The 26,161-nt window shown below is 27.8% G+C and overlaps 1 protein-coding gene across 1 annotated transcript in view; it reads left to right on the top strand.

Moving 5' to 3' along the window:
* The first annotated feature begins 8,579 nt into the window (after positions 1-8,579).
* The window catches only part of LOC105846227 (rhodopsin, G0-coupled), a 46,541-nt gene continuing 28,959 nt past the window's right edge, over positions 8,580-26,161 (top strand). Inside the window, exons 1-2 of the mRNA XM_065818567.1 lie at positions 8,580-8,653; positions 8,798-8,883. The gene's annotated coding sequence lies outside the window, so the exon portion shown is untranslated. The remainder of the gene's footprint in view (positions 8,654-8,797; positions 8,884-26,161) is intronic.

Genomic DNA, 26,161 nt, shown 5'->3' with positions numbered 1-26,161 from the left:
TCAACATTATTATGTTCAGTCGTGTTATCAAATGATTGTTTTATTTTATTTCAACTCTGAATCAAACTCTTCTATAACTTCAAATCAAACTCATCAAACTATCACTTCAAATCAAACTCTGCACTTAACAAATTTCATGTAAATTTATATAACATAACAATCCAACAAATATCCACATAAAAAATATCATTAAAAAACCAACATGTTTATAAAAATAATAATTATTAAGCATTTTGATAGCTATTAATTAAGAATATTTGTAAATTTAGAAAAAACCATGAACCACGAAAACATCCAAAAATGTTCTTACGCTTTCCACAACTTACATATTGAATTATTAGTAAGCACTATAAAGGGTTTTTAATGAACTGTGTCATAAAAAATAGCGGACTATTATATTATAGTGGCTAAGAATCGGCAGAATATGTGATGAGTGAGCTGGTAAGCAAATTATTGATAATGTTTAAATATAGGATATTGTTTTCAATGCAAACAAGTACGAACCGATAAATGACATGTGTCACATGTCCGTCTACGACTAAAGTATGAATACCTAAAATTAGATAACTATAATTAGATTGATGTAATCGTTTGTTAATGTAAAATTAGATAAATATAGTTAGATAACTAAAATTAAATTGAACTAATAACCTGGAATTTTTTTAATAGTGGGAACATACATGTCAGTGAGCCACTGCACAAATTACTTATCTTCCACCCATCCGGATGGAGGTATGGCTTATATGACATTATCTGTACCACTTAAACACCAATATTTGTACTTTGTGCGATGTCGATGGTTGTTTTGCACCACGCCGGCAAACAATATTTTGCTTACCTTAATTGCCAGAGAAGCCAGTTTCATCAAAATTCCACAAATGACATGGAGTGTTTTTGTTGATACCTGCTACATAGAATTCTCTTTGCAGTGTGTTGAAATACTTTGCTACTATTTTTTGCGTGCAAGATGCGGCTTTAAGAGATGAAATACTGTCTATGGCTTTGATGCTCAACCAATGACTCCATCGTTTTATACCCAATCGGATAATTTGATGAGCTTATCTGCCAAAACTGATTCAAGTTGTTTTGACAATCTTGAGCCACTGTCAATTGTTTCACCTATGCCGTGGACACGCCTGTGAAGAGTTGCTACTGGTTTAACAAAATTTAACAAGAGAATAACTAGTGTTTCTCATTCATTCATTAGAATCATTTAATAAAAGCAGTCAGTAAAAGTCATTCATTTAAATTTATAAAAATTTAATTAAAATTTTTTTTTCAATACAAAAAATTTATAGTTGGAGATTTATTGATCACTTCAGATTTAATTTAAAAAAATCGCATTTAAGAAGTGAGTTATTGCTTCACCTATTATTAGCGTATTTCATTCAAACCCACAATTCTCTTTTTTCATTTTTTACTCATAACTTTTTTTCTTCAATAGCAAATTTAATTTTGAAAAAAGATTCTTAATCAGCGTAAAAAGTTATAACAGAAAATTTTTTAAGTTCAATGATATCAAATTTAACTTCCGAGACTTTTAAGTTCATTTTTCAAAATAATAAAAAAAATCTTATTACGCATACGAAAACTTAAAAATTCATAAAAATTTTTTTTTCATCAAAAATAAAATTTGATATCATCTCATAAAAGTATTCTCTACAACGTGAAAATATTTGCAAAAAGATTATCCAATAATAAATTAAGAGCGAATGAATAAACATCGTCATAACTATTTCATTCTACCCGCTATTTCATTTTACCCTGTTTTGCTCTATAATGTACAATAGATTCTAATAATTTTTTATCGGTAGCTATTTAATAAATAGAATTTTTCAATTTTAGTGGTAGTTGTTTAATATATTAAATTTATTTATTTGTGAACCCTGAATTCTATTATCTTACTTATTTTAGTTATAAAAAAGTAGATTTAAGATTTAAATTAAATTACTTGATACATTAAAAAAAAAAAAATGATTACATATCATTACAATATTTATATTATCATTTCTATAATAAACTTTTAATATTATTTATAACTATACATACCAATATATTATAATAGTCCGCTATTTTTTATGACACAATTCATTAAAAACCCTTCATAGTGCTTACTAATAATTCAATATGTAAGTTGTGGAAAGCGTAAGAACATTTTTGGATGTTTTCGTGGTTTATGATTTCTATAAATATACAAATATTCTTAGCTATCAAAATGCTTAATAATTAATATTATTTATAAACATGTTGGTCTTTTAATGATACTTTTTATGGGATATTTGTTGGATTGTTATTTGTTTATGCAACACAATGGTCGCAAAAAGTGACCAACGGAGCCGTCCAGTTATGTAGACCTGGGAGATGTGAAAATAGAAGTAGATTATAGATGATGTCATTGGGTGAGAATCATAAATGAATATTTTGTAAGAGGAATAAAATTTTAGGACTCTGGGATAGGGTGAACAATAACTCACGCTCTAGTCATCCTAAACAAATGATAAAAAAATGGTCTATGAGTAAACAAGTCAATATAGATCCGCTGGTTTATTCACGACAACCATGGCTAAAATTATCGCACCATACAAAAACAATAAAATAAGTAGATAACAAAATATTAAGTAAAATAATAAAAAATGATAATACGGGCAATATAAAAAGAAAAAATGTGCTACTATTCATGGTCTAAACTCTAGATTATAAATTGAAAACTGATAATCACCTGTGTCAGATAAAAGTATATAAATGTCGTTAATGTAACAAATTCATAATATAAAGCTTACAAAGCGCTATAATACGTGGGTGTAAGAGGTAACAAAATGTTTGTGCCATGATAACCAATCAGAATTAATTAGTGGATAATGGTGATCCCCCTTCTCAGGAATGCACTGCGATCACCAATGACGTTTCGGAGAGCCCGAGACCTGCACTAACGCCACTCTTCAAGGGCATATTCTTGCAACAGATCTCACCGCCGGCACTCGCATTTATTTTTAGATTAGGCCAGATTTTTAAGCCATTTTTCAAGCTTCTTAAACATAGTACTTGTAGAGCTTTTAAAACAAGTTTAATGCAAGTATTTTTAAAGTTGCTTAAACATATTAGTGATTAAGATAGAATTTATATGAAAAATTTGTGGAATATTATGTTGGAGTTGTTGAAAGATCCAGACTTCCAAACAAGACTGTAAACACCACTAGACGTCGGTGTTTATTGCTATGTCAAAAGAGTTTGGCGCAAATCACTTCAACTATTTTATGCAGAGACAAAATCCAGCAACTTTTTAAAAGAATATTTTAGTCACTTGCAAAAAAAACTTTTCAGCTCTGCTGAAGTTTTTAGACGTACCCAAATAGTCACTGGGTTTTCACTCGACATCAATAAAATTGATCAGTCAAAGTTGAAAATTGCTAATACGTTTGAAACACCGTCATCATAACCTGAGTCTTTATCATCTTAACAACCAGAGTCTATGATAGTACCATCACCAATACTAGCATCAGGAACTACACTACCTCAGCAACTTCCCTCTAAATCTACACCAACATCTTGCATCCGCATATGCCAAATCCAAAAGCTCCAAAGTTACCTCAAAATTTACCCTGTCTGCAAACAACCTTCAATGTTGTAGTAACTCCTGCTATTCAAAAAGAGGTTGAAAAAAAACTGCAATCAGCCCAATCACTTGCAGCAGCTTTGCAACAAATGTTTTGTATCCAACACGTTGACACGAAAAAAAAAAATGTAGATGTGCCAAGATTCGAAAAGGAGTGTCTTAACAAACCTGAAATACATGAAATGTTGAAAGATACTGAGAGCAAAAAAGCAGCAAAGCAAGCTAAAAAACAACGTAAGCTTTGCTCTAAAGGTAAACAGCAAATAAACCAAGCAACAAGTCCAACGAAAATATTAGCTGGAAACCAATTTAAGTGTAAAAAGTGCCGAAAAGTTTTAGGTGAAGCTTCAGCAAGGCAAAAAATGGAATGGTACTAGCGTGAAAATTAAAATTGCAAGGTTTGACTATGCTAAACATGCATACCAATGCGATTAGTAAAAGTGCCGCACAACTGAAAACTCAACTCAACCTCTAGAATCTCTAAACGACTTAACATCATTACAAGAATAAAAAAGTTTACTTTATTTGATTGATTTTTTAATGTTGTTATTGATTGTTTTTTTAATTGTGATTATTGATTACTTTTTACTTTTTTAATAAAGTGTTGTTTTGATTACAAATATATTTGCGTATTTCATTCTTCCCGAATGTCAATGTAGGACGGAATATATATTTTTTAATCAAATAAAGTTACATAAAAAACTTAAAAAAGTTATTTGATTTTTATATATTTAAATACAGCTCAATATTCTCTATAACTTTAAAAAAAAAATTGAAAATCTTTTTTCCGTAAAAATAAATAAATAAAATCTTTAATTATTACATTTGACCCCATTTTACTCTACGTTTTAGTATTTTTAAAAATGTGGAGAAAACAGATATAGGGTGAAAATTAGTAATTTTTGTTTGGTCACCTTCTTTTAAAAGTTGGGTAACTTTAGCAATTTTCAGATTTTTAGGAAAAACTCCTATGTGGATAGATATTCCATAAATTTTAAAAAGGATATCTTTTAGGTATTCAAAACATGTAAATATATAAATCAGTTTATATATATATAAAATCAGAAATATGTCTAGAGTAACCTCGCAAAAAAAAAAAACCCAACCTATTTCCCATGGGTCACGGAAATGTCCATACTTGGGCATAATATGGGCACATAGAGAATAGTTTGATTTAAAAAAAATCCACTTTAAATACACCGTATAAAATTATATTAAAAAGTTGATTTAAATTATCGTAACGCTTTCATTACTTAAATTATAAACTGCATTAGCGTAGCAATAGATAACAGTGTAACAGTTATCTATTAACAGTTATAAATGCAGTACAGTATAGCGATAACAGTTATAAATGCAGTACAGTATAGCGTTATAGTAGTAAAAGTATAATAGTTATTTGCCTATGCAGTCCAGTATAATTCTATATGCAGTTCAGCCCTATAACGTACATTATAAATGGAGAAAAACATATATATTATGAGGAATTCTACATTACATTTCATCAGCGTATAGCGTATCACTATTATAATGAAATGCTTTATTATAATGTGAAACAAATACGTTAGATAAAATTTTATCCTTTTTTTACCCCCCTTCCTCCCCTTACTTTTAGCGATTGAGAACAACCGCCGCTGGATGTGCCACGGCTAGCTCAATTCTTTAAAAATATATACGAAAAACCTACCGGAAAAAACGTAGATATAAAGTCGGTTGAAAAAAGAATCGGTTGAAAATAAAGTAGGTTGAAAATTCAGTAGATTGAAAACTCAGTTGGTCAAAAATAAAGTAGATTGAAAATTCAGTAGGTTGGAAAATTAGTTGTACATGTTAAAATTATGTATAAATATAAAAATCAAATGTTGTCGGTTGAAAATCAAAATCGCAACAGAAACCAAGCGTAACTTTTGTTTTGGGTTATGCCGGCTCGGTAATGTTTTAAACTTCGTTGCTTTAAAGTTTGTAAATGTATTATAAATGCCTCACTTAATACTTTTTAAAGCTATTTTGTAAAACTAATATATAGCTCGTATAAACTAATCTCATTTAGACATTTTAAAAGTTACTGTTTACTCTACAGGCCTGTCGACAGGATTTTTTGATACTTCATATATGATATTTCTAGGAATTGAGAAAAAACTCCCAAACCTATGTATGTTTATGCTTATATCAAACGAGTTTATTTTGCAAAAAATCGCGGTGATTGGATCCTAGGAACAATAATTTTACAAAAATATTGCTTCACCACCCCAAATGTGAGAGCAATAGGTAATAAAATGTATATAGATTTTTAGCTTATATTAGTAAATTTAAATTAATCAACAGATTTTTAATTTTATTTAACAACCTTTTAAGGTTTAAAAGTTAAAATTTAACATGTAAGTATTAACTTTACAACCCCCGAAACGAGTTGAAAATTTCACATGGCCATAACCCTCACATTTGCGGTAGGGAGCACACAATTTTGCATATTTTTGTTACCAGGCTTCAATCACCGCGATTTTTTGCCAAGCACTCTCATTCGGCATGAGCACGAACAAACTTATGTTTAAAGTTAGCAAAATGTCTGAAAGTTTAATATCTTATATAATCAAAAATTCCTGCTTACGGGCCTGCAGCCGTATTCACATCTCTCAGTTAAGCTTAACGGAGTTTTTGTCTAAAATTTCATTACAATATTTTTAAGTACGAAAATTTCTATAAATTCGTTTAAATAAAACTAATACCAAAATAAAACATTTATGTTTAAAAAATTACATTTTTAAAGAATTTTTTTATTAATGTAGTTAATAATAAGTTTTTGACTAACGCTCCTTTAAGTTTAACGGAGAGATGAGAATACGGCTGTTGCTATATATTGGAAAAGGTAACATTTAAAATATCATGTGGAATTAGTTTATTATAAATAATGAAATAAAAAAATTTTTCTTTTTTAAAGAAAACTTTTTTATTAATAATGGAACCGCAAATGATTTTTATGGTTTTAAAAGATACTACTATGCTCAAAATAATTTATAAAATAGTACAATAAATTATAGCAAATACGTTTTTATTATATGGTTTTCAAAATGATAAATTTTTTTTTAGGTTTTTTTCACCACCTGGCTCACTGTGTTGCGCCTTAATAATAATTTCAAACCAATATAAAATAAGTTTGAATGTACAAAAACATTAGTGTGACAAGATTTTTAAATGATCTATTTGATCATTATAAAAAAAGTATGCGGTTTTAAGCTTATTTTCGCTAAAATAATTCTTATTTTAGCTCATACATACATACATACATACATACATACATACATACATACATACATACATACATACATACATACATACATACATACATACATACATATATATATATATATATATATATAGAGAGAGAGAGAGAGAGAGAGAGAGAGAGAGAGAGAGAGAGAGATATTTCAACTTTGGTTTATGGGATAGCGTAAATATAGGCCTTGTGTGGCTACGGTATTTAGACCACATAGGTTGCAGCCACATATAGTCCACATGTAACTATCACATTTATACTACATAAGTATTTTAAATATTATGAATATATATGGCTATGATCTACCATCCCAAAAACAGATATAATATACCAGCCTATAAATCAAGTGTGGTTATCACATGTGATACGCATCACATTTTTTTATCGGTGCATCTATCATTAAAGAAACTGGTTTGTTTACTATTTTAGTTTTATCTAAATTTAACTTCAAGTCAGCTTTATAGATAATCTTATTGATTGCACGTTTAAAATGAATAAAATATAGGACGGTTACCATCACGATATTGAAAGCACTAAAACTATTTAAAAAAAAATCAATATCCTGTTAAACTTTATAGACCGATGTATTAATCAATATTTAAATCAAAAACACAATGAATCTGTAATAAGAAATAAATCAAGTTTTTGCAAATTCTTCAAGTTGCTTTAAGTCGGTAATAGCTTTATAAATATTACAAATAAAACCTTTAATTCAACTAAAAAATGTTGTAAAATAGATTTAATTATAGAACTGGCTTTTTTTTCGTTAAAATTAAAACAGTATTTCTCATTTAAAGATTCTCACTTTTTACGTTTACTCCAACATTCTAAATATATTTATTTCTGCAAACTGCTATGTCTTTTAAAGGACAAACAGTCCAAAATTTCTTGCTTTTTGGTTGTTTGATGGGTATTATATGGATGATAAAAAATCACAAATTTTTCAACATTTAAAAAACAAAATTTCGCGTTTGAAGAAAGTTTCCTCTAATTGATTTAGGATTTTGAACTTTGCTAAAACTGACTTTAGACCAGCAATTAAAGAAAGTTAATACTTTAAATATCAAAATCCTGAGTTAGCTGGTGAAACATAAAACTGAAATTTTATATTTTACTAATGATAAACATTTTCAAAAAATGTGTTATACACATACATTAAAATATGCTTTTATTTATATCTATATATGTATGACAATTGCTTAATACAACACGCAATTCATTAATTATTGTATCTTTACTTAATACGTAAGGCACTTCGTTTTTACTCATTGTGTTCACCGTTTTTACTTTTACTTAATCAAGTAAACTTTACTTACTTAATTTGAGTTTTAAAGGATCTAATTATAGAAATCTAACTCACATAAACATTTTATATCACCTGCTCGATTCCAATTTTTTCAGTAAAATCTTAAAGTCAGTCGCCATCGGACATCAAAGCTGCATTAAATTGAGTTAAACGTAAGCATCATTTAGCTCACAGTTACGTGAAACAAAAGTTTTATACAACTTTTTCTGAGACTTTTATCAACGGAAGACTTTTATTGATTTATTTATAAATAATTCTTTTTTTATTTTAAGATACAGCTGTCAGGTACAGCTGTCATTATACACGGCGTCAGCAATATCATTTAATCTTATTTCTTAATAATTATTTTAAACTTTAGTATTGTTTTTTATTATTTTAAATTTGATTATTTGTTAATTTTTCTTAATTATTAAACGATAAACGACTCTGAGATTATATTTTGATTTTTTTTAAAAATAAAAAGGTACTTTTAAGTTACTTTTAATTTTGCTGTGTATTAACTTAATGCTAAGGTGTTGGAGCTTCAGTATTATTCTAGAATATGTTGAAATGTATTGTATGAACATAATTTTATGATAACATTAATTTTATTCCAAATTAATACTAGAATTAAAGCCATCAGGGATACACTGTAGCAGGAATATACATTTGCAACATTCTATTTAAATCTTGTGCTAATTGCAACAAAAACAGGTTATATTTTTAATTTTTGGTATATATACTAACAAGAGAAATTTTTGTTACGTACTTAAAGTAATACTAAAATGTTTGGTAAAACATACCTATAAAATACCTACTATACTAATAAGGAAGAGTAAACTTCCTAATTAAATGCTCTTTCGCGGTGCTCTGTGATAAGACAGTAAAGACTTTTGGAAGTATCTTAATAACCACAAAAAATCTTCGGATTTTAAATATTTGGAGTTTATTCCATATTTGGAAGTTAGCTATTTTAAACATCAAAAAATGCTACATCCCAATAGGCACGGGGCCTTAAAAAGACGTCTTTTTAACGTTCAAAAGACGCCCAAAACGTTCAAAAAACGTTTAAAAGCCGTCTTTATAACAAGAGCGGATCCCGTGCCCACTGGGATCCGCTCTTGTACATATTTATATATATATATATATATATATATATATATATATATATATATATATATATATATATATATATATATAGTTCATATTCGTGTCATCTTAATTACTGTTGTAGTCGTTTCAACGTTTATCAATAAGAATAATAAAGTTTCATCCATTTTTAATAATAGCGTAGAGTTTCCCGGTTATAAATAGATTACTTTATGTAGCGGTTTTGAGATCGATATGCACACTAAAAGAATATACTTTCTAAATAAAACAAGGCATAGTTGGATTTATATGCGAACAAATACGCTCTGTGATGTAAATAAAACTCTATTATATTCATATACATCTAAGGTTGCCAGATGTTCGCCTTTTAAGGAGAAGAATCCACTGCCGAACCTATAAAAATTAAAATTTTTACTATGTTCTCCTTAGTTAAAGCCAGACATCTGGCTGCCTTATACACATCTTTAAAAAAATCTCGTCCGGTTCATGTAATCTTCTTTTACTTTTTGACTATGTAAATAAAAATTTATCCTGCTAACAAATGTTTTCCCAGATAGTTTACTAATATATTTAAACTAGAAATAAATATGTTTACATGATGGGAAGCCTATTATACCATCTCATAAAACTATGCTAAGCATTCAATTATTTATTTTAAATTCTTTGACAATATTATCTTTTATTATTGGAAATATACCCTATTCTTGTACAATTAACTTTATTCAATTGCTACAATTTTTGTTATAATCATTACTTTTTTGTTTGTTTGTGTTTTCTTCTTTTTTATTATAACCTTAAAACTTACGTTTTTTACTCTTATTTTACATTTATTCATGCTCTATATGTCATATTATTATATATACAATTTTATTATTCTATATGCTTGATATTAACTATATTTAATAATTGGTGTTGTGTTTATAGTTTAATATAAAACATTAAAAATTATTAAATAAACGAAAAAAAAATTATAAATTTGACGTAGCTATCAATTTGCGAACCTTTTAACTGGAGAAACTATTTTTTAATTTTTTTTATAGCTTTTATTTTTTCAAAGTGATTTTTGATTTGACCTAAGACAGCATAAAAACTTTTTTCACAAAATTTGTTACGGCAAAAACAGGAGAATAAAAAAAGGGAACAGTTTAGGGTTTGAAATGCTTAATTCTGACCACTGCAATCTTTTACAAGTTATCTTCATTTAGCTGCAATTCGTATTTAAAAAAAGTCTGATTTATTTTTAAAAACGCTACTGGTTTCTATTAACGAATCTTCAGCACATCATCTCTGAGGTAACTGCATTCGACCTTAAAAAATTATTGAATTTGGTCAGTCTCGTACGGTCGTGTCAAATGCAACATTAAACTTTTCTTTTTTTTTTTTACATCATTTCAAAAGACTTACATCATTTCAAAAGACTAGCAATATTTGTAACTTTTCATTGATTGAGACTTCAAGAAGACTTTCAAGAGACTTTTTTAGTAGTATAGATAAACTTAATTAAAATTAACGATTTTTGAACAATTGATATTAGTCAAGTTCAGATTAAACAAATAATTGCATCTAAAATCTTGCAAAACGTGATGTCAAACACTTTACGGCGAAAATTGAAAATTATTTATCGGAAAATCATTTATTTATAAAAGTATTAGCATATTTAGCATATTTATTTTTGAAAATATTCCAGTTTTCGCTACCTACTCTACTTTATTTTACGAAACTACTTTATTTTACTACTTAACTTTACGAAAAAAAAAGAACTAAACAAGCTCACTTTAAACCAAAGACGGGGTATTTTTAATTTTTAATTTTTGTTTGCATGTAAATTAATTCTTGTTGATTTAAATGTCAATTTAGCAAGTTATTTACCCCTTCAGAAAGTTCACACAGTTAAAAAAAAAAAATTATATAAATAATAAAGCTATACTTCAGAAATTTATACGTCTGATTCAAACTAGCTCTCAAGAGCTTGTTTGAATCAGACGTTTAAATTAATGACCGTTTTTACATTCTGACAAATACCATTAAAATCATAAAATCTATTTATCTCCAAAATATTATACTACTTAAAAGATATTATAATGTTTAAAATAAAGTACTATCTATCTCCAAAAGTAATGAAATTTTTTAGATAAAGAAAAACTTTATTAAAATCAATTTTTTACTGAGAATCTTTTTCTTAATAACGGGTCATCCGCAAACTACGTCACGCGATTAGGGAAAGGGGAAGTGGTTAGTGATTTTGTATGGATTTATTACAGGGGGAGAAAAGAAAGGAATACTTCTAGTTTATACTGACTTTCATTTTAAAGTTATTTATTGTTGCATAAGTTCTAGATTCTTAACGACACAAAACACATTGACATATAAACCCACATTACCCCACCCAAAAATGTTGCATATTTTAAAAAAACTATGCAACATTCCGTCTTAAAGCTAGTTGAACCTAATTATTTGGTAATTTTTCTTCCAGATAAAACATTTTTTTATGAGTTAGAAACCCTTTTTCTGTAGTTTAAGATTTTTGTTACTTTCTTTTCAAGTGTATGCGCCATTTTGAATAAAAATATACTTAAGAATTTGCCAAGTAAGATGATAATTAAAATTTAGAGAGCTGTTATTACCACCTATAACACATAGAAAAAAAAGCTTCCACCTAAAACCTTTTTTCTGAAAAACTGATAAATGTTGATTAGACCCACATTTCCCCTAGACCAACATTACCCCACTCAACCCTAATTAGTTTAAAAATCCGTGGTTTATAATATTCTTAGGACTTACTTGCAGTTGTCGTTGGAAATATATAATAATTAATTAAAATAAGATTATGTAGATGTAGAGAAACTTGCAGAAGATTACGAGAAGTCTTTTCATCGAAACCTTAACAAGAAAAACTAAAAATTTAGTAAATTAAAATTGAGGTATTCTTTTGTTGTATAAGCAGCGACCATGGTATACAATTGAAAATCTTGAGTACTTTTTTTTTTATGGGCAATGTGAAATTACCTGTTCCTCGTTTGATATTTGTGTTGATTTGAAAAAAATTGTTATTAAAATAAATTAAAACATGTGTAGTGTATTCAAGTTTTTAAGTAAAGAACCGGCATTAGTGAATTTATTTTTATTATAAATCAATCTTGATGCATGTTTCTGATGCGTATAAAGAGAATTTAGTTTAGATTAATTTGAATTTCCCCCGGCAATCTTAGCATGTGTTAGATAACTTTTTATATAAAAAAAGTAGATAATTTTTAGATTCTCTTGGAAAGTATAGATTTGACTTTGTAGAGTATGCCATTACTTTTTGTATTTATTGTTTTTTTATGGGCATAATGTCGTCGTTCACAGATTCGGAGAGGTCTTTGATTGATGCTGATGTATAAAACAAATTTGTGTCATCAGCAAACATCATTGCATCGAGTTTTTTTCAGGGATTGTAGAAAATTATTTATATAAATTAAAAATAAAAGTGAACGAAGAATGGAACCTTAAGGAACTCTGCATTTTATTTCGTTTGAAATAACATATTGTTGTCTGTTGCACAGATAACTTTTGAACCAATATAGGGTAGTACTTTTTATCCAATATTTTTGCTTTTTTTTAGTAAGATATCATGATTAATTGTGTCAAGCGCTTCGGATAGGTCTATTAAAGTTTTTAATACAAACTGCTTTTTATTAAAAGAACCAGTTATGCTATTAACTATCTAAAATTGCATCTTTTGTTGAGTGCTGTGATGAAAATCGAATTGTTTTTTATTTTAAAATTTGTTTTGAATTAAATATTTCTGTAATTTGTTGTAGATTATTCGTTTAAGTATTTTAGAAAAAATCGTGGAAGTTTTGAGATCGGTCTGTAATTGTTTATTAGAAATGTTTCACCGGTTTTAAAAATAGATATAATTTTTTTAATTTTATTTAATTTTTTCATTTGAATATTTTGGAAATAGGCGTATTTCCGAAAAGTTGTCGACAACATTTCTGCAAATGTCATCTACACCTGGAGACTAGTTTATTTTAATAGAGTTTATTGCATTTTCGAGTTCGTCAACTATTATTTCTTTCAATATTATTTTGTTGTTGACATTAGTTAAATAAGTTTCTAATGAATTTGGACAGTAGATTTTTGAATTCAGACTTGGTCCCATGTTAAGAAATTTTTCTGAAATTGGATTATTGTTGTCTTACTCTTTATTAACTATGGCAATTCGAGCAGGTAAATTATTTAATATGCGGTTTTTGATCCCAAATATTTCTTTCATAAAATATCAATATTTCAAGAATTTTTTATACCTTTGGTGATCCAAGGACATTTTAATAATTACCTTTTACTAGTTAATGATAATAATTTTATGAGAATACTTTTATTAACTAATTTTATTAATTAATATTCTTTTATTAGCTTTAATTTGTTATGAGCAGAGTTAGTGTGTCCAAGGTTGCATTCTTGGTATACCTAATTTCACACTTCTGCCGATAGTGAGTCTTTAAATTGTTGAATAGTAAATTTGTTAATATTTCTTTTATGAATTATGATTTTAAAACTATTACTAGATTTTGTACCTTGTGACAAGAAAAAGAAAATAGGAAAATGATCAGAAAAATTTGTCTTATTTCCGCCTTTAGAGAAATATCAAGAGAAAGATCGAATTCGTTAGTATATTTTCTATTGTAGTGACTGAAGTTGGAGTTACTTGGGTTGGTTTGGTAATATTTGGGAAGATGTAATGTTGAAGCATTTTGTCAAAAAAAGTTTAGTATTGACATGCTTTTCATAAACAACCTATATTTTTTGTCTCCAATGCAAAAATTTTTTTTTCCTCGTTGTTTTTAATAAAAATTTGTTTTAAATGATTGAAAAAATTCAATAAATCACCTTCAGTTGATCAGTAGCAAGTAGAGATCAGAGCAGGTAGATATTTTTTGATTTGTTGCTAGTTATTTATTTGCTAATTAAAAAACCTCACTATAGGCATCAGAGATTGAAAGCTCATCTCTTATTTTGGTAACTTGATCATTCCAAATATAATTTATGATTCCACCTGACCTTTTGTTAGTTTTTTTTTTCAGATGATATTAATTTGTAAATAGGAATTTCTAAGTTACATAATATAGAATACAAAGAATCCAATGGTGGATTGAGATATACCACCGTGGGGAAGAGAGGAGGGGCAAGAAATATGTAGGGGGCGACAAGGGATAAGAGTGGCACATACACCCCAAAAATTTTTTTTTTCCAAGAACTGCATTTTTGATAAATATGTTTTATCGATGCTTTTATGTGCCTATTATCATAATTATTAAGTAAGACAGTAAACAGTTAGATGCTTTTTTTTAACAATAATTGTTAACCAAAGTAAACTTAGTAAACTCAAACTTTGTAAAATGATTTAGATTTAGAAATGAAATCTCTAAAAATTTGTACAGGAAAGTAATGTTTCTTTTTTAATGCTTGCTTTCAGTAAAATGTGTAGTGTAAATGTATTTTTAAATAACCAAAGCATTTCAATAATACTAATTAATTTTGTTGAAATGATTTGGTTATTTAAAAATACATTTACGCTATATATATATATATATATATATATATATATATATATATATATATATATATATATATATATATATATATATATATATATATATATATATATATATATTACTGAAAGTAAGCATTTTGAAAGAAAATTTACTTTCTCGCTAGTTTATACAAATTATTTTATGCAAGATTTCATTTCCAGCGGGTATAGAACGTTTGTTTGACATTTTAAGAACATCATACGGGCTTGTGACGTCTATAAGGCGTTATATAAACGTCTTACGAGCGTCTGTGCCCGCTGGGTTGAAGCAAAATAATTTATTGATAATTCAAAGTCTATGCTCCAGCAAGCTCACATTCGATTAAAATCAATGTCAATTAATGCCAAAAAGATATTGTTCAGTCATGTTGAACACAGACAATTTTTGATAATATACTAAAACCTCTCTCATCAAAAGCAGATGTAAAATAAAAAGTCAAGTTAGTTTTCTAGAGTGTAGTCAAGTTAGGAAAACATGATGTCATCTATTTTTCTTTTAAGAATGGATGTATACTTTTCATTTGGAGTTTAGTTGTAATTACTGGAGGTATTAATGCATACACGTGTTTGAAAGTAGGGCAGGCGCGAGTAGGTTTCAGGTGGGGAGGGGTTGCCATACAGGTTTTAGCCAAAAACATTTTTAACACATAAAAAAAAATCTAAATTGCTCCAAAATAATAAAATTTATAATTTTTTGTTTTTCTCCTTTCAATAATATATTTTTGCGCTTTGACAATCATTATTCTATTATTAATAATTAGTAATTATTTACGGATAAATTTGTTATTAAATATAAATATATAAAAGTTTATATAATTAAATGTAAAATATCTAAATAAATTTAAATTTAAATTTAAATGATTTAAATTGAAAACTTGAAAACTTGTCAACAATATCAACAATTGAAGAAATAGCCATCAACACCTATAAAGCAGCAATAGATATAATAGCAATAGAGGATTTAAACGCTATTCTTATGAGAAGTTACAAAAATGATATCGCTCTAATGATCAAGGCAGCTGTACTCGTTGCACTGGCGGATATAAGATGATCTAGTGAAGTAAGACAATCTAGTGAAGTAAGAAAAAAAGCCCTAAAAGACAATCGATTTTTTGATCAAAATATTAATAAATTGAAAGATATAAAATCATTAGCCACGCCATTATTTGTACCTTTGCTCACAGACAAAACGGACAAGAGCAAACAGCATCGGCAGCAATTAAGTACCTTTATAACCGCTCAAAATTAAAATATTCAAAGTCATGATTTAAACGTCATTGTAGTCGGACTTAACAAGTCTTGCACAGTAGACAATAAAAAGTTTCTTGAGGATTTTTTTTTGCAACGGGATTGAAGAATGCTACTGGTAATGTACGCGTTAACCACCTCAAAACGAGTAAAAACAAAGTAAAGTTGCCAAACTCGAACATTATTCAGGTTTCACTATTAAATCTTTCATCTCGCACACCTCAAACAAGGGACATACAAAGGTGTCTACGCACGAGAAGATAGAACGCCGGAGTAACAAACTGAGTTCCAAGCTAAACGCACCCGTGAAGCTAAAAGACGAACTCGCCGCTGCTAACATTCTAGATAAACCGTTTAAGAATGTTATACGTTGAAGGGCAGATTGCATTAGTTGCATCAATGTCATTGAATCAACGTCCAATCAGTGCTATTTTCTTTGCATCCCCAGCCAGAGCCCTGGCTGGGGATGATACTGCCTAAAATAAACTGTTCGACAATACTACTATATGGAGATTTTAATTTTAGCATTGCATCTTATGAGTCTATCGAAGTTAATGATGGCGTTGCAGCCGTTGCTCACGTAAGAAATACGCATCAAAGCGATTTCAGGTTCCAAAAGTGTCTTGATAAATGTCACCTAACTCAGCTTGTCACACTCCTAACGTACCGTAGTAGTCGACCTTTAAATGCGGCGACCATTTACAAAACTGTAAATGGTCCCCGCATTTAAAGTCCGACATTGTTATTCTCGAGCAAATTCAATATTGAGCAACAAAAACAATATTATCCATTAAACACCTGTCCTATGAAAATCAACTCCAATAGCTCGGTCTAACAACACTTGAAGAACGCCGTAAAAGAGCAAAACTTATTTTAAAATCAATTTAAAATCACGCGTCAACTCAAGCCTGTCAGTCTTTTTGTCCCGCAAAAACATTCAAACAGTAAAAAGAAGTTTTGAGTGGAAGAGGAAGAAGATTTTGAGAGGGCATAACCAAAAACTTGAACACCAGCTTGTACAATATTGTGAAGAACGAAATAACTTTTTTTCAAATGTTGTCCCATGGAATGCGCTTTCCCAAGCAGCACTGAACGCTACATCACTCAATGCTTTTAAAGACAGCATAACAAAGTAACTTTTAGAGACACAATTGCTGCTTTGTCTGTAGCTTCTGTGTATTTTTTTCGTCAGCATAGAGGGACCTGGTTTAGTACCTCTTCATCAAACTATAAACAGATTTATTGTATTTTTTTTTTTTTGATCACTGAATAATAATAATAGTGAAAAAAATAAATAAATAAAAGTTTACTTAATGTTACATTATGAGTTTTTCCGGTAGAAATTACTTTTTAAGGTTTTTAGTTCGCTCTTTAAAGTTTTTATTTCAAAGAAAAAGATAAACTAAAATTATTTCTATTAAAAAGTGCGTAGGGGAGACTGGTTTTCCTAGGGACGCTATGTACCTAATGACACTCAAATATTTTGAGAATTTGTATGAGAGCATAATATTTTTTGCATGTGGCAACACTCCACCTCTTGAGGTCAGTTGACAGCCGAAGTGTCATCGTGTTGGTGTGAAGCGTTGCAAAGTGGTGATTAAAAATTGATTTTAACACCATTTTACGTAAGTTTTTTAACATTTTTCTTTTTTAATTTCACCCTTATAATATATTTAACTAAAATATTATTTTGTTTGCTTGAATATTGCGTTAATAATATCTCTCAAATCCTAACCTCAAATTTTTAGTCGGCGTTTTTTGTCAATTTGGCACCCTGTTGTACCTAGGGACATGTACCTAGGTACAACAGAGTGTCAAACTTCTATATCATCAGGAATTATTTGTGTTTATTTACAATTAAATATTTGTTTGTTCTGGAAAAATTGATCTCACTATTTTTTATTTATTAGTGTTAACTATTTTAAATAATATTGTTACCTTCACTACAAATAAACAGTTCTTTTAACGATCTATAACATTGTTTCAGAATCATTTCCTTTCAGGATATTTCACAGATTCTTTTTTATTTACAATTATTAGCTCAATAGAAACCAATCTGAGTTTTCGTCGTCCCTACGTACAACCGCTGTCTCTAGGTACAACCATCTATATCCCTAGGTACAACCCCATGTTGTACCTAGGGAAAAAAGTCAGTCCTCATTTTGCGGCTAAAAAAAAGTACTAAAAAATTGTATTATAAAGCAGAGATTCTCATCAAAAGTGCACAAAGGAATATATTTTCATATACAGTTTTCAAAAGTTCAATTATATTCACCGATCAATAATTATACTCATTAACCTGAAAACGTCCCTAGGAGAACCAGTCTCCCCTATAGTGTCAGAAAATTTTTTAAATAAAACATTAGTTGATTTAAAAGCATTAAAATTTTTCAAAATCTATTGTTAAGTTAGTCGTTATTTACCATAGTTAAAATAGCATTTCGCTTAAATAAGACTTTGCTCGTTTATTTTTTATAATCTCTACAATAAATTTTATCAAATTTAATTACTTATTTATATAATACTTATTTATTATCAAATTTGCCTTCGTTGCGTACTCGCCTAACTTCTTCCAAAGCTTGTTTCTAACATCGTTTTTTTTTGCATAATTTTCTTTGATATAAATATTCCTCTAAATTTATTTGCTGAGCCTATTGTTTTTAACTTGATAATTCAAAAGCTTTAACACGATTGTTTTTGGCATTTTATTATCTTTAACTGCACCGATTCGATGTGCTCGTTCCATAACTACTTCACTCCCTACGTTTAGTTTTTTTTTTTTAATGTCTTGTACAGCCTTCTCACGATCACTCCAGTTTTTTTTTAGGGGTTTCTTAATGCCGTTTTTACGCAAGTTTTTTTGTCTAAGTCAGTAGATTTTTTTTCAACATAATTTCATTATCATATTTTGTTTTAATATAATTAAAATCATTTATGGTTTTTTCTTTTTGAAAAGTTTAAGTTAAAAAGTTAAGACTTTTATTTCGTTAACTTCATTTTAAATTCTTTGGATATTTAACTTGTTTATTTCAGTGTCCATTTTGTCTAACCTTGCTGTTATTAATTTGAATTTCGAATTTTTTTTCATGATCGTTAAGTAATCTCTTTTATTTTTGTTTTTCTTGTTTGCTTGTTATAATTTTTCAAACATTTTTAATATTTATTTCCCTTTTCATTCTTAAATTGTTATTCTCAGGAAAACACATCTGGTGCCACAAACGCAAACTCGGCTTGTGTCTATTATAACTTCGTATTTTTAATTGTTACATAATTATATTAATACAAAAGACATTCTTTAAGTACAAAATAAAAATCTTTATAAATGTTAGATATTATTAAAAATTTATTTCAGAAGATTATTTTCATATGCTTTATATACTCTCATATACATATATTTTCTATATCTTATAATTTTATATATATATATATATATATATTTCATCGTTTAACAATAATTACAACAACTAAGTAAATAAACAAAAATTTACATTAACGGAGAAAAAAGAAGACTATAGTTGTCTTATCACTTAGCAACGTAATATATACCATACATAAAAAACGCTTTTAAAAAACGTGTTAGATAATACAAAATCTTTTAAATATTACTTAAATTTTCCTAAAAATTATATTTTTTATAAAGATGGAAAGAAAGAAAAAAATAAATAAATGAATAAAAATATCTATATATATAGATAACAAAAATAAAAAGATAAAAAGTGAATGCACACACTCACAGATAAATACATGCCAAACAATAAGGGGTACTTCTTACATAAGATTTCAAGAATATATTGTATAAACTTCTTTACATCATCGCACAGTGGTTTAGTAACACTTGAAATTTGGCCAAAATATAGTTATAACTGATATATATATATATATATATATATATATATATATATATATATATATATATATATATATATATATATATATATATTTAGTTTCTAACAGAATGATATAAACTCTCTTTAAAAAAAGAATTGGCTTCGCAAAGGAAGTCTAAGGTAAAAAATCCTAGCACTATAAAAATCAGTTTAAACACATAAAAATTGCATTCTTTAAATGCATTTTTTTATAAGATGTATCAATACATATTTACATTTTTTTATAAATTGAGATAAATTTATCTATTCTCTTTGTATACAATGAAAATTAAAATGAAAGGTTTTGTATTTAGGGAGAAAATTAAGTTTTAATAATGATAAAATTTTAACGATAAAAAAGAGCTGTTTTCGGTCATTTTCAAACAAAGATTAACAATTAAATCTATTATTTTAGTACTTACTTTTTTATACCGTTATAAGAAACTGTAGAAAATAGTTAGCTAATAACATTGTCTAAATTTTGCTACTCAAAAAACTTTTGGCCAAATTTCAAGTGTTTCTAAATCACTGTGCCTAGGTAATAAACAAAAGATAAAATTAAATCGTGTAAAAATTTACAATAGAATTTTTTTTTTTTTATATGTGTATATATAAAATTAATAAATATATTCCTAATTATATAAATCAAATTATAAGAGTACTCTTATTTAACGCCTTAGAAGAAATTTAATTCATTGTCGTTTAGTAGAAGAGTTTGCCTAAATTTTCTTTTAAATTGGTTAAGCGAAGAGAGTGTTTCAAGATCATCATTTAAAAGTGTATTCCATAATTTAGGTCCTCGATTTGTAATTGAGTATTTAGTGGCTGAATAATGGGTTTTGAATTGACTAAAGTTCTTTTTTGAGAATTTTGTGCTGTATATATGATTTATTTTTTTAAATATTGAGTAAAATAAAGGCGGCGCCGTTTTTTTATCAAGTTTAAACATAAATATTAGAATTTGATAAAGATTTATTTTGAAAATATTTGTTATATTAAGTTTACTTAAAAAAATAATTTTTGTATGGGAGAGTCGAACTTCATTTGTAATAATCCTAATAGCATTTTTATGTTTGCAGAGAAGTTTATTTATTTTTGTGACGTTGGTGTTGCACCAAGCAATATTTGCATAGTTTAGGTAACAATGTATAAATGAAAAGTATATGTATTTCAAACAAGATTGGTTTAAAAACTGTTTAGCTTTATACAGTATACCAATAGTTTTTGAAATTTTATTCTCTTAATTACATTTATATGTTCTCCTCAATTAATATTTTCATCTAGAATTACGCCCAAGAATCTAAACGATATTTCCCTTTTTATTAAATTATTATCAATAAAAAGAATCGGTAGTTTCCATGGAATATTTTTTTTTTCATAAGCATGATGGAGTAATGTGCATTTAGTTTTATTAATGTTTACGGATAGTTTATTGAATTTAAAACAATGGCTTAGTTTATCAAGTTCTTTGTTTACTATTAAAAATAAAATATTAATATCTTCATTGGAATAAAATAAGTTAGTATCATCGGCAAATAAAATTGAGTTTAAGATTGAGAGAAAAATTATTTAAATCATTAATATAAACTAGAAATAATAGGGGTCTTAGTATTGAACCTTTGGGAACACCGCATAGTCATATTAGCCGTTTTTCCACCTTCGTATGAAATTTATTGCTTCCTATTAAACAAGAAACTTTTAAACCAAGCCAAGTTTAAATTTCTTATACCGAAGATTTCGAGTTTGGATAAAAGAATTATATGATCAACTGTATCAAAGGCTTTGTTTAGATCTATAAAAACACCTAAAGTATATTTTTTTTCAATAAACTCTTTAAATATATCATGTACAAGATGTAAGATTGCGTGATTAGTAGAATGACCAGATTTAAAACCAAATTTTTTTATGAAACAAATATTATTTTTGCTTAAGAAAGAATAGAGTCTATTACACATAATTCGTTCTAGAACTTTTGAAAAACATATAAGAATTGAGATCGTCATAAGGATCACCTTATTTAAAATTGGGACAACTCTAGCGATTTTTAACTTTTCCTGAAAAACCTCCTTTTTTTAAAGATAAATTAAATATATACAAGAGTGGGATTGTAATGAGTTTTATTGAATTTATAATGATAATACTACTAATATTGTCAACTCCTATACTTTTTTTGGGCTTGATTAAAGAAACCGCGATTAATTATTCTTCTTCAGTAAGTTTTTCATTAGACATAATATTAGTGTTATTAGAAACCAAGTATTCATCAAAGCTGGTTTGTGAGGATTCAATTTTTGATGCTAATGAAGGACCAAAAAAAAAAAATTATCGAGTGTTTCAGCCACTAGTTGTTTCTTTAAAACGTTATTATTATCAAATTTGAGTAATTTTGGAATAGTATTTCTGTCAGAATTATTTTTACTAATGACTTCCTTACGCCAAGTACTTTGAGGATCATTCGAGTGCTTTTTTAATTGATCTGAATAATAATATTTTTTTGATTTTTTTAAAATTGACTCAAAGAGTTGTTTGTAGTTTTTATAATTAGTTTCATTACTAATGTTTTTTTTTTAAGAAATTTGTTATATAGTCACTTTTATTTTTTTAGAAGATTTAAGAATACCCTTAGTAATCCAAGGGTTTAATAGCGTTTTTTTTTCAACCAATTTTGAAACTTCTGGAAATGCTTTGTTATAATATTTATAATTCTCTGATATGAATATATTGCAAGCTTTATTAGAGTCTTGTTTCAGGAATCATCCCAGTTAACACATGATAAAAGGTTATGAAAATATTTAACTGAGGAGTCGTTTATTATTCTTGTTGTTATTTTTTTATTTTTTTGAATATCATTTTTATTACATTTTTGAGAAATAATGAAAGTGGGAAAATGATCAGAGACATCTGTTTTAAATATTCCTGCTTTTATTTTTGTATTAAGAAAGTTATTGGTGATAATTTGATCAATTGAAGTTTCACTTTTTCTACTTATGCGCGTAGGTTTATTAATGACAGGAGTGTAACTATTTTTATAGATTACATTGAAAAATTGTGTAATGTTTTTATTTGTGTCATAATCTAAAATATTGAGATTCAAGTCACCAACCAGGTAAACAGATTTTTTTAAAACCGAATTATTTTTAAATGGTAATTATATTTGTTCACCGTATATTTGTTACCACACCATGTCTCGTTTTTTTTGTTACCACACCATGTCTCGTTGTTTTGTTACCACACCATGTCTCGTTGTTTTGTTACCACACCATGTCTCGTTGTTTTGTTACCACACCATGTCTCGTTGTTTTGTTACCACACCATGTCTCGTTGTTTTGTTACCACACCATGTCTCGTTGTTTTGTTACCACACCATGTCTCGTTAAGACAAAAATTTGTTACCACACCATGTCTCGTTAGGACAAAAATTTGAAAACTAATATCAGTTTTATATGAAAATTGTTTTAAAGAATCAAAAATTTTTCGAAGACTTCTAATATTAACATGAAGGATCGAGAACGAGTCGTTCCCCATTCCTTCAATGATATTTTTTGAATTTACATTATAATATAATGGGTTAATATTTTTTATTTAATCATTATTATTATAAAAGTTAATATCAGGATCAGAATCTTTTTTTAAAAGTGTTATTATTTAGTTAGTAATGAATTAAATTTAAAGTTTTTTAAAGCTGAATCCTCGGCCATTTTAAATATGAGTAATATTACTCAGATTTTAATATTTTTTGATTTTTATTAATTTTTCTTTGTTATATATATAACAAAGAAAAATTAATAAAAATCAAAAAATATTAAAATCTTAAAAAAAAAAAAATCATTTAACAAAATTTTTATTTCTAAATTCTTTGGCAATTAACTTATCGTAAATGACAAAAGAATATTTACCTTTTATTATATGACTTTTACTTTCTTCAAAAAGTCTTTTTCGAATTGCCGCAGTTTCGATTGAATAATTTTCGTTAATCGCAGTTTCGATTGAATAATCTTCGTTAATCGCAGTTTCGATTGAATAATCTTCGTTATTACAAATTCCCGATCCTTTTAGTTTGTTTGCACTCTTTAAAATTTCAACCTTATCTTTGTAGTTTAGTAATTTTGCTACAATAGTTCTTGGTTTTTTTGGATCTAATTTTCCTGTTCTATGAGCTCTGTCAGTAACTACTCCTTTTACATTAAGTTCATTTTGTTACAAATAATTTTTTTTTCCGAGTCATTCGAGTTTTCAGAGTCATTTTCTACAATTCCTTCAAAACGAAGATTATTTCTTCGTTGACGATCTTCAAGTCGGCGTATCTTATTTTTATCTTCTTCTCCTAGGCTTGACTTTAAAACCTTTTTTTTTTTCCAAATCGTATTCTTTTTTGTCACTGTAATTTTGCGAAAGCGTAACACTTTCTTCAATGCCTTGTAGTGTTATTTCAAAATGTAATATTTCATTGTTTACTTTTAAAAGTTTGACTTTTCTGGCTTTATTTTCTTTTTTTAATGCCAATTCGATCGTTAGCTAGTTTAAAGTTTCCGCCAATCGACTTGGTTATATCTTTTTGGTGTTTTAAAAACATTTCTTGGAATATTTCCCGTACAAGCTTTATCGATATTTCTGAATCTTTACCTGAACTCATTATCAACAAATAAATGCAAAATAAATCATTGTAATGCATCCGAATATAAGACGTAAAGTATATGTATGTAAGACGTCAAGTATCCGTATGTAAGACAATATAATTGATTTTTGTTGACTTAAAATTTGTTTATAAAAGTTTTTTTTTTATAAGCAAATTTTAATTGTTTTTTATTTATCTATAAGTTTTATTACCAAAAGCAAATTGTCATTATAAACTTACTTCAGCTGTTTTAGTATTTTATGGTTCCCAGCGCCAGACGTTTAGCAACAAAATAACTTGATTTTTCCTAGAGGTGTAAAAAAGTGTTCACTCAAATACATTTTACCTGAAATCCATTACTGCAACTATTATCGACATTATAAATAGATTACCAATTTAAATTACTGCAATGTTAATTAATTTTGCTTTACATTACATTTACACGTTCATTTTTCCATCATTTACCACTTGCATCAAACAACTATTTTTTTTAAATGCACGTCGAATTATAAAATTTTCTGAAGTGTGCAAAGCAGCATATCCTAAACCCTATACCGGTTTAAAAACTATACATTTTTTTAAAATTTTTTTTTAAAACCAAACTTTTAAATAACTTTAAATAATGTAATTTTAAAGTAGGGTGTAGATACACTGAGATGTATTTCGCAATTTGACAGCCTTAAAGGACGCCACCATTTTTTAAAGAATTTCTGACCCCTCCCTCCATCCCTTTGTTGTTACCGGTTGTCCATTTTTCCTCTACCCCCCTTAAAAAGGATGTTATAAAATTGGGAATCCCCCCCTCCCTCTCTCTCCTTATTTTTAAAAACAAAATTCCTTCTTAATTAAAGCATTTTTATTAGAATTTATCAACTGAATGACATTTTTCTGTGTTTAAATATCATTCAGTAGCTTACTGGGTATTTCCACGTTTGTTTCAACTATTTGTTCTTGTAGGCCTCCTTGATAAAAAAAATTATGTTATATTTCTCATATTCTACATGTTAATTTTATTCAAAGTGTGTCATAGGAAATTGCCTCACTCTTCGTCTATCCAAGGATTTTTTAAATATTTGTCAGTTGATATGATTGGAATAGGGCAGTCCAATTCGTCTGAAGTAGCCGCATCATTTGAAATATTAAGGCCCTCTGTTTTGATTTTAGCCTCATCAAACCATTCAGCAAAGACCGCGTTTTTTTTTACCGCAATTACGGCCATTAACTCTCTTTTGAACTTGGTGGCAATGCAAACAGATCTCGCAAAAGGGTAAAAGCCATAATAAAATTGGAATGAGTAATGCTGACATTCTTTTTTAACATAACTTGGGAGGCAAATTAAAAGTTACAATGCTTACAGATTCTCTGAGATAAATTTTATTATACTGAGGGACATAACAGATTGTAAGGAGAAAGTTTAAATAATTTCAATGATTGAAGAATGGTGCTCTGAATATTGGAGGGGGTAAAAAAAAATAAAGATAGAAAACGATTTTTACTGATGACGTCTAAAGCGGCTTCAAGCCATATTCTAACTGGCAAATTGGAACGGGTGGAGGCAGTAATTGACCGGGAGCA

This window comes from Hydra vulgaris, chromosome 14, assembly GCF_038396675.1.
Source record: "Hydra vulgaris chromosome 14, alternate assembly HydraT2T_AEP".
NCBI classification, from domain to species: Eukaryota; Metazoa; Cnidaria; class Hydrozoa; order Anthoathecata; family Hydridae; genus Hydra; species Hydra vulgaris.
Note: the sequence above shows the minus strand (reverse complement) of the source record. Positions and strands in the feature narration are given on the sequence as shown.